The sequence below is a fragment of the Chenopodium album genome, chromosome 2 (genome assembly GCF_948465745.1).
Source record: "Chenopodium album chromosome 2, dcCheAlbu1.1, whole genome shotgun sequence".
Taxonomy (NCBI): domain Eukaryota; kingdom Viridiplantae; phylum Streptophyta; class Magnoliopsida; order Caryophyllales; family Amaranthaceae; genus Chenopodium; species Chenopodium album.
The window spans coordinates 47,971,157-47,988,508 of NC_137835.1; positions in this window are offsets into that span (position 1 = coordinate 47,971,157).

Below are 17,352 nucleotides of genomic sequence, written 5' to 3' on the forward strand. Positions count from 1 at the left end.
TAAATGAAAATAAAATAAAGGAAATGAAAGAAAATGAAATGAAAATGAAAATAAAATAAAATAAACTAAAATAAAATAAAACTAAATCTATAAAATCTAAAATAAAGGAAAAGCAACTAAAATAACGAAAATAGAACAAACAAAGGAGAAAATACTAGAAAAGCACAAAAGCCACAAAATAAGAGAAGAAAGGTAAAATAGAGAGAGAAAGCATAAAACTAAACATTTATTGAGCAAGAAAGCTATGAAAAGAGGATGAAAACAACCTAAATGCTCATCAAATGGGTGCCATTTATGACACCCATCAAGAGCGGATGTAAAAAGCCCTTCTTAAAAAGCTATCCTCTGCGAATTTCAAAGTTGGCCGCACGTTTTTTTTCTGTGCGGCTGCTTCTGGAGTTTAATCTTCTAGCGTGCCGTCTAGCGGATATGCTCGGATGATGTCCATCCAAGTAGAAGTTCGATGAAGTAATCCAATGAGATCTTCTTCAATGCTTTGTTTTCCATAACTTCCCAAAAGGTTGACCGAGGTGTGTCGCACGAGGCTGATGATGCTAGCTTAGATAGAGCATCCGCCTTATTATTTTTGGATCGAGGCAGTTGTCTCAGATTGAATTATTCAAGCATCTTGGCCTAAGCTTTGACCGCTTGCAAGTATTTGATCATAGTCGGATGGGTGGCTTCATAATCACCATGGTATGGCTCGCGACCAACTGGGAGTCAGAGCAGGCGTCAATATTAGTTGCCCCTGCCCCTTTGCACATCCGAATGCCGGCTAGCAGGGCTTCATATTCGGCCTCATTATTTGAGGCCTAGAACTTGAACCGTAGTGTATGATCGTACTTGTCCCCTTTAGGGGACTGATATATAACTCCTGCACTACAGCCATTCATAGCGAAGCTCCCGTCCACATACACTGTCCAAACCTGATTAGTATTATGCAGCTCAGCCGACCTTGTCATTTCGACGATAAATTCGACAAATGCCTTCCCCTTATTTCCTTCCTTGGTTCGAAAGTGATTTCTAGTCCTTGTAACTCAATATCCCATTTGACCATTCGGCCTGATGATTCTACGGTCGTCATTGACCGCTTGATTGGTTAGTATGTGTAGACCATAATCGGATGTGCCAAGAAGTAAGGCTTTAACTTCTTGGCAGCCATGTAAAGAGCAAGACCAAAATTTTCAACCATGGGGTATCGAAGCTCTGCGTTCCTGAGAACGTGGCTAATGAAGTAGATCGGGAGCTGGATGCCGTCTCTTTTAGCTAGGAGAATTGCACTGAATGCATGATCTAAGACAGTCAGGTACATGTAGAGCATCTCTTTGGGCAGAGGGCTAACCAGCCTTAAAAAAGAGTGCAAGTGTTCTTTCAATTTTTGAAAGGCCGCCTCAGCATCATTGCCCCATTTAAATCTAGTTTTCTTTCTAATAGCCTGTAAGAAGTAGAGGCACTTGTCACCTGACCAGCTAGGGAATCTCCCCACAGTCGTTGGTGTCATTGCCGACATCCTCATGGTAATGACAGTGCTTGTTTTTGTTCCGATAATTAGATGAATCTTTCATTGGAGTCGAATTCTCCAGTGTCAGTCGCTCCTTTATCTTCATGAGGATGGAGTAAATGTCCTTGTGGAACTCGTACCTTGGAACGTACGATTTCTACTCTTTTTTCTTCTTCTAGGCCGGCTGATTGGAGTTATCTACCACCCAGATCTATTTTTCCTTCTTGCTCTCTTCAGGTTTTAGAGATAGCTGCTGGCCGAGTCTCCTTCTGCCTGTCAGACTTTTTGGAGTCCGACTACTTATTTAAGGAGCAAAGTTCGGTCGCCTGTTTGTAGGCTTCCGCCTCAATCAAGGCTCCTTGGAGGGTGAAGATTTTCTTGCGGACGAGTTCGAACTTGAAGGTCGACCCGTCCTTCAGACCCCTGAAAAGTCTGTATAAGCCACCTCGTTAGATAGTCCATGAATCTGGAATCTAACCAGATTGAACCACCTAACGTAGGAGCACACCCTTTATCTATCCCCCTATTGCTCAGGTTGAGGCTTGTTTTCTTTGCAGGGATGTTCATAGAGAAGTCTGAAGATAACAAGAACGCAAGCGTCTTGAAGCTGTTGATACAACCAGTCGACAGATTGCAAACCACTATTAAGCTATGCCCTTTAGGGTGGCTGGAAAGCAATGACACCATTCGGCATCATCCAATCCTTGTAAATACATGAGGTGGGTGTATGCAAGAAGGTGGTCTTCTAGGTTGGTGGTACCATCATAAGTTCCTACCAACACATTTTTAACCTTGGCCGATTGTTCGGCCTCGGCTATTTCCCTAGAAAACGCAGAGGGTTGTTCTCCAAGGTTTTGTAGACAAAGCAGACAGTCCATAGACTGGTAATTATATGTCGCCTATCCTCCGAAGAAGGCAAGCTTGATGTAATGCAAAATAGGCGGCCTGTATAATGGTTGAGCCATATACTGCGTCGAGTTGATTACATGGGGCCCCGGCTGGACGAGAGGGCCGCTTGATGGAGTCCCATGCTCAAATTGAGAATTCCTCACTAAGGTATTCTTTAAGCTATCATGATAAGTCGACGTGGATGCCAACTCAGACAGCTGTTGGTTCTTCTTTTGCTCGATGTAATGTCGAGCATCAGATAATGTCTTTTTGCTGCTGTTCAACTGTACATGCCGGATGACTTTTCTTTTTACCTTTTTTGGGAAACGGAGTCAAGAGAGGTTGATCTGAGGCCGAGCCTTCTCCTTCGAAGCTAGGTGAGGAGTCGGCTGGCGGTCCCTAACCGACTTCTGCTTCTCAGCCTGAGCTTTCTTTTTGGCTGTCTGTTCCTTCCTAGGAGCAACCTTCCTCTTGGTGATTAAGTCTTTGATTTCACCCTTGAAATTGGTCTGAATTTCATGAGCTCATCTCGGGTGACTGGGGCTGATCCTGACGCTAGAGTTGGGTCAGATGGCTGCCCTGGGGGCTTGCTTGTCTTTTCAGGGGGCTTTCTTGTACTCGCCTTGTTAGCATTGCGCTCTCGCCTGTCCTTGTGGCAGAGGCGCTTTGACATGGATGACCCACAGTGGTCTACATAGGTTTCGATGTCTCCATCGTCACCAAAGTCATGGTCCGAATGGACCTCTACATTTTCAAGAGGTCGGTTGGTCTCTAGAGGCGGTACAGGTTCTTGTTAAGCCATCTTTGAGTTACTCTCCCCCCCCCCAGACGGCGCCATATGTTTCAAATGCTTTTATGTCCCTTGGGAGAGTTACGGCTCGAAGGCTGGATTCGACAAGGGCGCCTGTACCTGCAAATGAACGGACCTCCATGTAATACCCCATATTTTAAACCCGTTTAATTATATTAATCAAATTTATTAATTTAATAATGTTCGATTTCCTTCCAAAGTATTTTAAAAATATAATTATGTATTTAGATAATACAATAGCATTATTTAACTTATCAATATATAATTTTACGGAAATAATAATTACATTTATAAAATATTTTATACGTATGAGTTAAGCCGGAAATGTAATACTCGAAAATCATATTTTTACTTTGAGTATTTCTTTGCTCCAAGTAAAAGGACCCAAGTCCATTTCTTACTCTTAAAGCATGACCAAAGTCACAAACTTCTCTTACAAACTTGAATACTTGGCCTCCAAGTTGTTGACATCATATATGATGTCAATAACATGACCTCATAAACTTCCTTGACCCCCAAGTTGTTGACATCATACATGATGTCAATAGGGCTCTCAAACTCTATAAATAGGATCCAAAGTTCAGCCATTTTAAGCCAAAAGTCTCTTGCCCTTAAAGCTCCATCCTTCTTTCTTCTCTCTTCCTCCCATTTTCGTACTTCTTCATCCCATATATGTTCCAGGCCATTTTTCAGCCACTTCTGTTCATTTTTAGCATTTTAATATTTGAGAAAAAGTTGTTCTTCGCAAAAAATGCTTGAGGTTAGGCTCAAGAATCACCCAATTCAGAGTTATATACTATGAGATATGGCCTCTGCAAGATCTGACTCCTTCTTTTCAACGTGAACCTTTCTACTTTAGATTGTTTTGTGGTTAGTATTCTAAAACTAATATTTATTTTCAATTTATTATTTTTATAAGGTTTTATATTTGATTTTTATTACTCCATATAATGTTTATTTAGGAGATAATTCATGGTAGTAAATCTAGGTGAATAGTTGTAAAGAGTCAATATAATTGTTCATGCACAATTAGTCTAGGGTCATTATTTAATGGTTTAATGTTCATGGGTTGAAGAGTTTTTTATTTAGGATTATTGGTTCCTTGTAGGTGGAATTGCAAGTTCGAGATTAAGAAATTTGTGTTTGTTGCAAAAGATCAAGGTACGTACTCGTGACTAGATCTTTAAATATGTGATTTTATACAAATGTGTTTTGTGTTTTGAATGATGAAATATGTTTGAATGTTGAACAAGGATTTATGAATGTTTATGAAATGAAATGAATATTGTGAAATGTTTTACTGTTTGATCTGTGGAAATAATTTCAATGTTCTTAAAGTTGTTTATACACATACTTGAATTCAAATTCATTTTAAAGAGCAAATGTTGTTGAAATCCCATACATGGGAATTGGAAGGTTGATTTATCAAAGATATATATTGGATTTTTATGACTCCCACTATGTGGAGATAAAATTGAAGACTATGGACTATGTATGACCTAGTCTTTCCCCTTGATAGCACTATGTAAGGAGTTACTAGCTTGGGAGGTGTGCACACTTAAGTGGAAAAATGATTTGTGAAATGAGGATTGGATCTATCCATGCTTTGTCTTAGACTATTTTTGGAAAAACTATTGATTCCGGAAATTGATATATTTCAATATGAGAATTTATATTCACGAGTGGTTTAAATCAATTGTGATTGATTAAAGTCGAAACTTTTGAAAGCATGTTTAATGAACTAAATTGATTTTACATGTTTAGCATTTGTATGTACTTAGCATTTTGGCTAATACGTATTTCTCTTTTGTTTTGGCTTGGCCCTACTTATCATTAATGATGAGTAGATAGGTGATGACGATCAAAAGACGTGAATTAAATACTGCATTGGGGACGATAGGCGGTGATCACCTAGTTAAATTTAGTAGACATAGTATCAGTGTTTTAGTTACTTCAAAAATGTCTTGAACTATTATTATTATTAAATGACAAGTATTTTCTTCCGCTGCAAATCTCTGTTAAGCCTTACGTAATCACGTGGCGGTAATACTCCTAAGTTACTCTCGTAAATCATGTTTTGTAATAATTATTAACGAAGAGTAATTTGGGGGTGTTACACTCCAGATGGTCGGAGGTCCGCCTCCAAAGATTAAGTTAGTACAGATTCGGAGTAAAACGTGTAGAAAGTAAGTATCTTCTCAGATTCCGAGATCTTGTGTTCTCCATTTTCGAGAGCAATAAATTTCCTAATCATTAAGAAGTTAAAGTTCAAGGTGCCCTAATTATTGGGGGTATCTCCCTATTTATAAGGCCCTAGAAAAGCGTTCCCTAGGGTTTTATTACCTTGGAGTCAGGGCAGCGTTGTTTTTTGGCTACCTTGGGATTTGGGCCTTGAAGGCCGCCGTTTCTTAGGGGCCATATATGCATGACACGTGTCAATATCCAGGGAGTCCATTTGGACGCCTCTTAGAGTGACACGTGTCACATGCTCATTAGGCCACTTGGCAGGGTATAAATACCCAAATCAGAAGCTAATTGGGAAAATGTGCTAAAATGTTTTGAGATGAAAGTGAATTGCATTTCATTAGTTCTCTATGCTTAGCATATCCTATTTTTCAATCAACCTTGGATATTTTGAAACGTGCATTCCCTTGTTTAGAAGGAATTGCATCTATTTGTGCTTGTTCATTCGCAAAAGTCCATTCGTGAACATTTGTTTTCTTTCCTTTTCTTTTGGTTTCTTTTTCATACTTTGCCTTTTTTGTTTGGTTTGTGAGAGTTATGAGTCAATCTCTTAGGAAACCCTTACGAGAGCATCACTCATCCTTTAAGGTAATCTAGGAGTTTAAATGGCTTGTCTTAAGTTACTAAAATTGACCGCGTGATTTTTATTTTTTTTACAATAGCAAAACATACATCGAAACGAAAATTACGCATAATTCGAAAGGCTAATACGACAGTTTTTAGCTATCTCGTCTGCCTTTGTACTTGGTCCCTTTGCGCTTTTAGGATTGTGCATCTCTAAAAGGAAGCACCCACCTCCTTAATTTCCTTCACCATCCATGTGATCAAAACATCCTTACCTAATTCATCTTGTAGATTGTTGATAAGCACAATAGAGTCTGAGAGAATGAGAATCCCTTGGTTACCTTTCGCCCTTGCCCATTTCGTAGCTTCTAGGCAAGCCCATGCTTCACAATGTAAAGCCGATGAAGCCACTCCATATTTGCCTCCTTCTCTTAGCTCATCCCCAAAGTTACTCCCTATGATTTCCCAACCAATCCCTGCTCTTGTTGTTTTTTTGTCCTACGACCCATCCACCCCCACCATGAAGCTATCATAACCACTTCGCTCTTTTCCCAATTGTACTGCGTTGAAACCCGGGGGTATGTAGGGATTCTCCCTTGAATCATTTATAACATTATTGTTATACTCTTCTTTTTGGCAGAAAGTCTCATGATATTGCATTGCCAAATTGATATATTCTGTGACTAGACTTGCTCCCCTATTGATCTCATTAAAGCTTCGGGCATTCCTAGTCTTCCACAGACTCCATAAAGTAGCAATAAACCTAATGCTACGAGTACCATACTTACCATCCTCGCTATAGAAAAGCAGGATATAATGCTAGATCCACATTCTCAGCGAATTGAATCCAGGTGAATCAGAGCAAATTGCCAGACTGCGTGATTCCTACGAAAGTGAATTAGTGTATATTCTTGTCTCTTCTCTTCTTCTTTTGTTTGTTTGAATAAATTCATCATTTTCCCCTTGTTTTGGTTTTGCTCGAGGACGAACAAATGTTAAGATTGGGGGCATTTGATGAGTATTTAGGTTGTTTTTATCTTATTTTTATAGTTTTCTTTCTTAATAAACGCTTATATTAGTTTTATGCATTTTCTCATTAATTCCCTTTTCTCTCTTGTTTTGTGTTTTAATGGTTTCTCTAGTGTTTTCTCCTCTATTTGTTCTCTTTTTGATGTTTTAGTTGCTTTTCTTTTATTATAGATTTTATGGATTTAGTTTTTATTTTATTCTAGTTTATTTTCATAATTGATTTCATTTTTCTTTCCTTTATTTTATTTTATTGTGATTTTTTTTATTCTTTTCTTTTCATTTTCAGTTTATTTCTTTTAATTTTGTTTGCTAATTTTGAGTTCTTTTTACTTCTTTTTCTCGTCGGTTTTTAATTGTGTTTTGTAGGTGGATGTCCCAAGTTCAACTCCTTGCACTCACAAAGCCGCGCTCTCAAGCAAGGTAGTGTTGAACCCATTGAAGAAGCTTTTAGTTACTGCATACTTTAGTGTTCATCACACGCTTGTTATGAGGGTGATGCTCGTACCCACCGTCTTCTCAACCTCAAGCACTTCCCCTGTTCCCCTGTTCCACCACGCAACAACAACTCCAAGCAACTCCCACAACACACGACCAGCCACCAGTTCAGCTCCAAAAGTAGCCACCATTTCCACTCACGCATCTCCCTTTCTCCCCCAATTAACCAACATCAATTACAATTCCTAGTAGTAGCAATTACCTCCTATCTCTACCACCTGCGCACTGATGCAATTACTGTTCCATTGGATACTGTTCCATTGAGGAATGAAGTGCTGAAAGAGCTGACTGGGAACAACAAGGAATCAAATGCTGAGTCAGATTCTTAGTCAAGCAAAGCAACAGAAGAGCAGGGGAATGGAAAGAGTGATGATCAAGGAATGACAGTTCACAGGGAGCAGGAGAATAATCAAGGGAATATGCCAGCTAGCCTTTAGAGGAGTACTATAATAGTCTGTCATTTTACTAACTATTTTGTCTTATTTCAATTTGTTATGAGTCATCCTGTAATCAAGGCTATAAAGCCAAACAATGATGTAATAGCTGGTATTATGCTTAATCAATGAAAATTCCCTTTGATCTTATCTCTTATTCTCTCTCTATAATCTCATTCACCATTTTAATCATTCAATTACTTCCTCAAACTGCCCTTCTTTCTAACTAGGCTAGTTATTTGGGGTGATTGAACCAGCCTCCATTCTAGTATTCTCAGAATCAGGTCTGGATATTTAGTATATTGCATCACTGGTATCAGAGCAGTACCTTCCTCGGCCTGTCTTCCACCATGCCTATCACTAGATCATCATTGGATTCATCGCAGCTGGGAAATACCGAGGTCAAGAAGCTGGAGCAAACTATGAAACTCTTACTCCAGGAGCAGGGTAAGAAACTTGAATCTGCTTGTAGAAGTAACATCAATAGTATTAATAAGAACTGTAAGTCCATATCTGAATTGAATGACCAGCTGCTAGGACTTTATGTCCAAATAACTAAGTTGGTTGCTGATAATACTAATAAGCCAGGCCCTGAAAACAGATATATACATGATCAAGAATCTGAACCCCCACCCAAACAATCTCATTATTCTGCTAGATTAACTAAGGTAGAATTTCCTAAGTTTAATGGAACAGACTTAAAATCCTGGGTATTTAAGTGTAATCAGTTCTTTGAACTTGATAATGTCAAGGATCCTGATAGGGTTAAGCTTGCTGCTATTCACCTGGAGGATAAGGCCCTTCTGTGGCATCAAACTTATTCCTAGAGAAAGCACCAAGTCTTACCTAACTGGGAGGAGTATGTTAGGGATATCACAGCTCGATTTGGAGATCTATTTGATGATCCCATGGCTGATCTAAAATCTCTCAAACAGACTGGAAGTGTTCAAGAGTATCATGATGCTTTTGATGCCCTAGCTAGCAGGCTGAATTTGTGTGAGCCTTATTTGTTAAGCTGTTACTTGGCTGGACTTGAAGAAGATATACAGCTCTCAGTAAGGATGTTCAACCCCATCAACCTACAGCAAGCTTTATGCTTAGCTAAACTACAAGAGGCTGCCAATAGAGCAAAGAAACCAAAACCACCCATCAAGCAAGCACCCCTTTTGCCCACCCCAAAGCCTATCACTCAGTTCCTACCATACAAAACCACCCTTACCCCACAAAACCCCACCCAACCTCCCAGAGCCCCAAATACTTTCAACCCTAACCGACCTGCCAGAACACCAAACACATACAGAAAAACCTTGACCCCAGCTGAGTTCAATGAAAAGAGAGCTAAGAACCAATGTTTCTGGTGTGATGAGAAGTATGAGGTGGGGCATAATTGCAAGGGTAAAAGACCTCAGTTGTACCATATTGAGGTAGAAGACTCAGATGGAGAGGAAGAGGAGGTGACAGAAGTGGTGGAACAGGACAGCTCCCAATGTGCTCATCTCTCTTTACAGGCTATAGATGGGATAACATATTTTCAAACCATGAGAATTGAGGGACACCATGGCAAGAAAAAGCTGCAATTGTTGCTTGATAGTGGCAGCACACATAATTTTATTGATGCAAATAAAGCTCTTAAACTTGACTGCAAAATTGAGAGCATGACACCTCTATGGGTGAAGGTGGCTGATGGAAATGAGATCAATTGCCATCAAATCATTAAGGGGTTCACCTGGAAGATGCAAGGCACTGAATTCAAGGCTGATGTGTTTTTATTGCCACTTAGTGGGAGTGATTTGGTTTTAGGAATATAGTGGTTTTCTCAGCTTGGTCCTGTTTTGTGGGATTTCTGTAATCTTACCATGGAGTTCAAATATGGTGGGAAGAAAATTAAACTGAGAGGAGCTAACCCAAAGAAATGGACAGTGGTCCAACCAAAGAAACTTCAGAAAATTCTCACCCAGGAAGTTTCACTGTCCACGATGCAACTCATACCCAGTGAAGCTCATATTTCACCCCAGCCAACTCCTGGTGATAATATTAACTCCCACCCTAGTCTGACTGCTCTATTAGAGCAATATGAGACTGTTTTTTCACCACCCCAAGAGCTGCCACCAGAGAGAGAAGGGTTTGACCATGTCATACCACTCAAGGAAGGCACTAGTGCCATCAATTTGAGAGCTTACAGATACCCTGCCTTACAGAAGAATGTGATTGAAGAAATGGTGCAGGAATTACTTGAGCAAGGAGTGATCAGGCCAAGCAACAACCCTTTTGCAGCACCTGTTGTTTTGGTCAAAAAGAAAGATGGCAGCTGGAAAATGTGTGTAGATTATAGGGATTTGAACAAGGCAACAGTCAAAGACAGGTTTCCTATACCCCTTATTGAAGAACTCTTTGATGAACTGCAAGGTACTCAGTTTTTCTCTAAAATAGACCTCAAATCTGGCTATAATCAAATCAAAATGCACACTTCAGACATTCAGAAAACAGCTTTCAAAACTTATTTTGGGCATTTTGAATATCTAGTGATGCCATTTGGGCTCACTAATGCTCCCTCCACTTTCCAAGCCCTTATGAACTTCATTTTTAAACCCTTAGACTCTTGATTAAGGAGTGGACTAGCCTTGAAACTCCAAGATTTAATTCAAGACCCCCACATCACACACCTTTCTCCAAACATTTACTTGAACTCCGCAAAGAGATATGCTCTTTTATAGCCAAGCATATTCACCTTAGGTCTAGTAGAAGCTCTAGGAAATCCGCCCAAATTTTACATAGAAGATGGCTAGTCTTCACAACCACACAGGTGAATCACAAGCACTTCTCAAAAGTACTTAGTCAACGGGGTTAAAACATGTTCAAAAGAACTCAACAAATGCTGCATTGTAGCCATTTACCCCCACATGACCATGGATTCATTAAGAGCTTAACGCTCAACCTCACAATAATCATAAACAACGGTGATCCAAAGTTTTAGTGCGTCCACCCAAACAATTGGATTCATTAAGAGTCAAAGGACTCAACCTCAAACAGTGGATCAATCAAGTGCGTCTCAAATAGCACCAACCAAAAATTGTTTATTCATCCATTAAGAACTCAAAAGAGTCCAGCCTCAACCAAGCATTACAACACATGCCATAGGGATAGGAAAGTAATGCTTTTCCACATGGGCTTAATGCCTATCCCCCTCGACATTTCCACAAATTATCAAGGATTGTGTTACATGTCCCAAATTTCCTTACCATAGTGCAAAATTATTTTGCTAGAATATTTTTTCCAATAAGAAAAAGTAGCATGTTTTCAACATCAACTTAATTTGCATAGATGGTTAGAAAAATATGTATCACTTAGTTTTTCACCATTAGATGAATAATTAATAAGACAACGAACCCAAGACTTGAAATTTCAAAACCTTAATCAAGTCCAATCCTTGAAAATAACATAGCCGCATTAGTGAACTTTCTTCATCAACTATCAATCACCAACACTTGCCTTCCGAAAAACTTGAACAATTTTTCCCAAAAGCTAGTGTATTTACACCCTTCGTACCTAAAAAGATACTTAGTAAAAGTTGAAGTAAATTTAAACAACGTTAGTCATTCACTATTAGATTTGTAAAATATTGCACTTCAACTATTTCACAAATATATGCTATGTTAAAATAAAATGCAATGCATGTCACTATCACATTGCTAAATGTATTAGCATACTCCACTCAAGACATACTTTAGACCTCTTTAAAGTACATACACATAATTCATGCTAAAACATACTCCACTCAAATGATAACATGAACAACAAATATCATATCATCGCATAAATCTTTCCAATCACGAAACATGTATGACACTTTGGAAAAAACCAAAACTCATAATGATCATTATTATTCTGAAAATAATAAAACATATTGCCATAATCCAAATCGTGAAAATTTCTCAACAAAATTGGAAAGATAACAAGAAAGTTGTTAACTACAAATCACATGTGATGATTCTCGACACCACCACATTTCTCACATTGTAGAAATAGCACAAAAATATATATTATCTTGAAGCAAGTAGTGAGAAACAAACTTAATCACAAGTATTAGATTCTCACAAGGTACTAACCACACTCTTGTACCACTCCCTAGGTAATTATCTCAAGTCAGCTCATACTTGAACTTATAACTCACACTTGAACTTCAACATGGAACTCACCAACCAACCCACTTAAGTCATCACTTAGAAGACTTAACAAACCACTAGAGGGGAACTTATCATACGAGACTAAAGATCCGAAATAATTAAGTCATCCAAGTAAGACCTACATCGTCCCATTAGGACAAGAAAGACAAAGACGCTTTTACTCACAAAAATAACCTTGATCATTCCCAACAACACTTAGTGAATTGACATTGAAAAGACTATAGAAGAAATATTAGGAAACACACTCCATAAATAGATAGGAGAACTCTAAGCAAGTTAAAATTATCTAACTCATCCTCAATAACTTCTTCTTAAATAACCAATCACTCACGTCCTCAATTCATTAAGTTAAGGAAACACTCTTCACACATTGCATAGAGAAACCAAGTCAAGACAAATAAATAATAGTGTTTAGCATAACTAGTCACTTTCATGCTTTGCATCAAATAGAAGAGAAACTAAAAATGATGTCTCTTATTCCTCTTATAGTTAACTTGTTTACTCAATAAACAAAATAAATGCATATATGGGAATATAGCAATCAAGAGACATGAGAATTTCATATGCATAGCCAATCACTCAAACATGGCATAATGCATAGAATTGCTAAAAACAAATTATTAAAGTAAAGGAGATAATTTAATTGTGATGAATGGAGATTGCCAAATATTATAGTACATGGAGATAATCCAACAATGACATACAATAATCCAACATTGTGGCGTATGGAGACAATCCAACATTCACAAACAAAGTCATGGAGCATAGTATCATTTTCTTAAAAAGCAAATCCAAAATATCAAATAAACCAAGACTTTGAGTCCAACATTTATTCTCATATACTTTTCCCCCACATTGGACGATATAAGTCTTCAACTTAAGTATTGAAATTAGACATTGTAAACTCTATTCCTTTCACATGGGGCACATAAGGACTTACTACAAAATTTTACACTCATAGAATCATAACCCCCCACATGCCAAAGTTAAGTCTGAAATCAAAACATATTTGATACGGAGAAAAGGAATATGTGAACATACCTCCATAGTGCCTCTAATTATTTACCTTAGCGATCAATGACGAATAACCCAATGACCTCCACTTGTAGTGATTGTGCATCCACTAAGTATTTTGAGCTTCTTGGAGCACATTTGAATTCATGTTCTTCGCTTGAAAAACATTGACATTATGTGGAGATTTACTAGACATAACACCAAAAGAAATAAAATTCTTAAAAATCACTTTCCACACATAAGAAATCGATAAATATTCCTTAAAGAAATGTCAATAACAAACCAAATAGAACCAAGTAAGAACAAATATGAACAAAACACGTAATAAGAATTAATAACTCTTGAAAACTCTCTCTTAAGGTGGATAAATAAAGAAGTAAAATAACCTAACCATTAAATTAAATAATAATTCAAACATTATCATACTTCCAAAAATTCATCATAAGGTTGATACACTACATATCAAAAATAGTCACCAAAAGTATTTCAAGAGTATTAAAAAATTAATTAAAGTAGTCATCCATTCTCAATAAGAACTATGACACCACTAAGAGTCACAAATACAACAACCACTAAGCATGTTCTCCATGAAAATAAATGATACACATATGGCTGTTAGCTTCACAAAATAATTACATAATTCTCATTCAAAAACTTCTCATACTTAATAAATTGAAAGAATTAACACAAGTTTTTGAGAAGAAGTATGCAAAAAGAGCGTTATCATGAGCATGAACAAATTCCCCATAAGCAACATGAATATATATATGTATATCAACACATATGTACCAAAAGTAGTAGACTTTGACATTGCATCACACTCCGCATAATCACAAAATTCATCATGGTAAAACTTACAATTTAACAAGTCTTAAACAACCATGAACTATGTATTAAAATAGGCATGTAAATATTAGGAACACAACATATTGCTAAAAGAAAATTAATCTAAAGCAATAACCTAATATTTACTTTCTCAATGAACAAAACAACACATATGTTCAAAAATCAACAAATTGGTAAATAAAACCAACTAACGTATTTCTAAGTACCAAGTTCAAACCACAAGCATAGAACAAAGACATAGAAATAATCATGACATGTAACATCACACATATATAACATGGATTATACTTTAGCCTATAAACTAATAATCATGTAACAAATACTACATTATGAACAAAATAATCATCTAATATTATAATGCCAAAAATCACAACTCATATATTTGCCAAGAAGATTATTAGAAATAAAATCACGTGCTAAGCATAATCAAAATAAAATTAGTTTAGAGAGGACCTCCCTTGAATTAATTCAATTGTCAAAGATGAGCATTCTCCGTAGTACGCCCAAATTTCCTCTCCAAAAATGCAGCTTAACATTGAAGCCATAACTCCCAAACGTGAGCAGCTGTCAACGATCCAACCGTTGAAAATGAAGCTTCATATGTCCCGAACAAGCTCCCAAAGATTCAGCCCAAACTAACAACGATTGACCTTCAATCGGGGTCCATTTCCGGGACCGCTCCCAGAAAAACGTGAGCAACATTTTTTCCCAAAAAATTGTTTTTTCTTGACATCATCCAATCTTTTGACCAATACCCAATTAGTAGCCAATGAAAATATATAATTTTGTTTTCAAATTGTTGTAATATAAGAAGTATTTTCAAGGCTATATTCTAAAATAAGAAGATCGAAAAGATGATCTCGTGACAATGAAGGAGTACGGTGTGTCGTGATGCAAATCACTGACTTGAAAACGAAATTCCGGCGCAACCAGGGTGCACTACTGTATTCGCCGTCACGTTCCCTAAGGTTAACACACCACTTCCACACAAAGGAACTTTTGGGTGGAAGGTTGGAGCCAAGTAACTCATGCCCAATATAGAGTATGTGTTTAAGCACGCTTGTGTTTGATATGTATTTCTTGTGTATATAAAAATCAGAAAAACTTCCTCCAATTTATAGAGATGAATGATAGAAGAAGATGAAAGATCATGGATGAATCTTCTGTTAACAAAGAAAAGAAATAAAAAATATTATGGTGATTAAAACACCATAATCAACCTCTTAAACGGGGGGTTACAAGAAATCAAACAAGAAAAGGAATCCAAGGGAACCGTTGGAGTCCAACAGACAAACACGCGCCCGATCAGGCGGGGCTCGCCCGATCGGGCGGATACTCCCTTTTTCAAGACGTCTTCTCGCGCTCGGTCGGGCGAGGCTCGCCCGATCGGGCGGAGCTTGCTCAATCGGGCGGCGGAACTCTAGAATTATAAGACTCTTCTCGCGCTCGATCAGGCGGGTCTCGCGCGGTCGGGCGCCCGGTCGGGCGCCTGATCGGGCGGCGGAACTCTAGAATTATACGACTCTTCTCGCGCCCGATCAGGCGGGTCTCGCTCGGTCGGGCGCCTGCTCGGGCGCCCATATCTGACTCTTTGAATTTCCTTTCTTTATTTCCAACACTCTTTATGTGTGGAACGTGATTCTTAAGAATTTTATTTCTTTTGATGCTATACCTAGTAAATCTCAACATAATGTCAATATGTTTCAAGTAAAGAACGTGAATTCAAATGTGCTTGAAGAAGCTCAAAATACTTAGTGGATGCCCCAATAACTACAAGCGGTGGCCATTATTGGATTGTTCATCATTGATCGCTAAGGTAAATTATTAGAGGCACTATGGAGGTTTTTTCACATATTCTTTTTCTCCATTATTAACTATGTTTTGATTTTAGCCTTAACTTTGACATGTGGAGGGTTATGATTCTATGAATTTATAAAAAAATTTTGTAGGAATTTAGTTCTTATGAGCCCCATAAGAAATGTGTAGTGCTTTTCATGTCTAATTTCAATACTTAGTGAAAGACCTTTGTCGTCCAATGTGGGGTAAAGAGTAAAATGATGAATTATTGTTGGACTCAAAGTCTTGGTTTTTGGAATATCTTAACTTGTTTCTGATGCTCCATGACTTTGTATGTGAATGTTGGTTTATCTCCATACACTGCACCACAATATTTGACAATCTCCATGCATCACAATTGAATTATATCCTTTACTTTAATAATTTGTGTTTAGCAATTTTATGCATTATGTCATGTTTGAGTGATTGGCTATGCATATGAATTTCTCATGTCTCTTGATTGCTATATTCCCATATATGTATTTATTTTGTTTATTAAGTAAACAAGTTGACCATAAGAGGAATAAGAGGAATCATTTTTAGTTTCTCTTCTATTTGATGCAAAGCATGAAAGTGACTAGTTGTGCTAAAGACTACTATTTATTTGTCTTGATTTGGTTTCTTTATGCAATGTGTGAAGAGTGTTTCTTTAACTTAATGAATTGATAACATGAGTGATTGTTTACCTTGGAAGAAACTATTGAGGATAAGTTAGATAATTTCTAACTTGCCTAGAGTTCTCCTATCTTTTTATGGAGCGTATTTCCTAATATTTCTTCTAAAGTTTTTTCAATATCAATTCATTAAGTGTTGTTGGGAATGATCAAGGCCAAATTTGTGAGTAAAGATGACTTTTTCTTTCTTGTCTTAATGGAACGATGTAGGTCTTACTTAGATGATGACTTAATTATTTCGGATCTTTAGTCTTTGATGATAAGTTCCCCTCTAGTGGTTGATGTTTGTTAAGCCTTCTAAGTGATGATTTAAGTGGGTTGGTTGGTAAGTTCCACGTTGAAGAAAAGAAATGTGAATTGGAAGTTCAAATGTGAGTTATAAGTTCAAGTATGCGTTGACTTGAGATTATTACCTAGGGAGTGGTACAAGAGTGTGGTTAGTACCTTGTGAGAATCTAATACTTGTGATTAAGTTTGTTTCTCACTACTTACTTCAAGGTAATATATATATTTTTGTGCTATTTCTACAATGTGAGTAATGTGATGATGTTGAGAATCACATGCGTAGTTGTAGTAAATAACTTTCTTGAACTTCTTCTCTTTACAATTTGTTGAGCAATTTTTCACGAATTTGAATATGACATGCAATGTGTTTTATTATTTTGAGAATAATAATAATAGTTATTATGCTTTAGGTTCTTTCAAAGTGTCATACATGTTTCGTGATTGGAAAGTTTTTACGATGATATGTTATTTATTGTTCATGTCATCATTTGAGTAGAATATGTTTTGTATTAACATGAATTATTATGTGTACTTTAAAGAGGTCTTA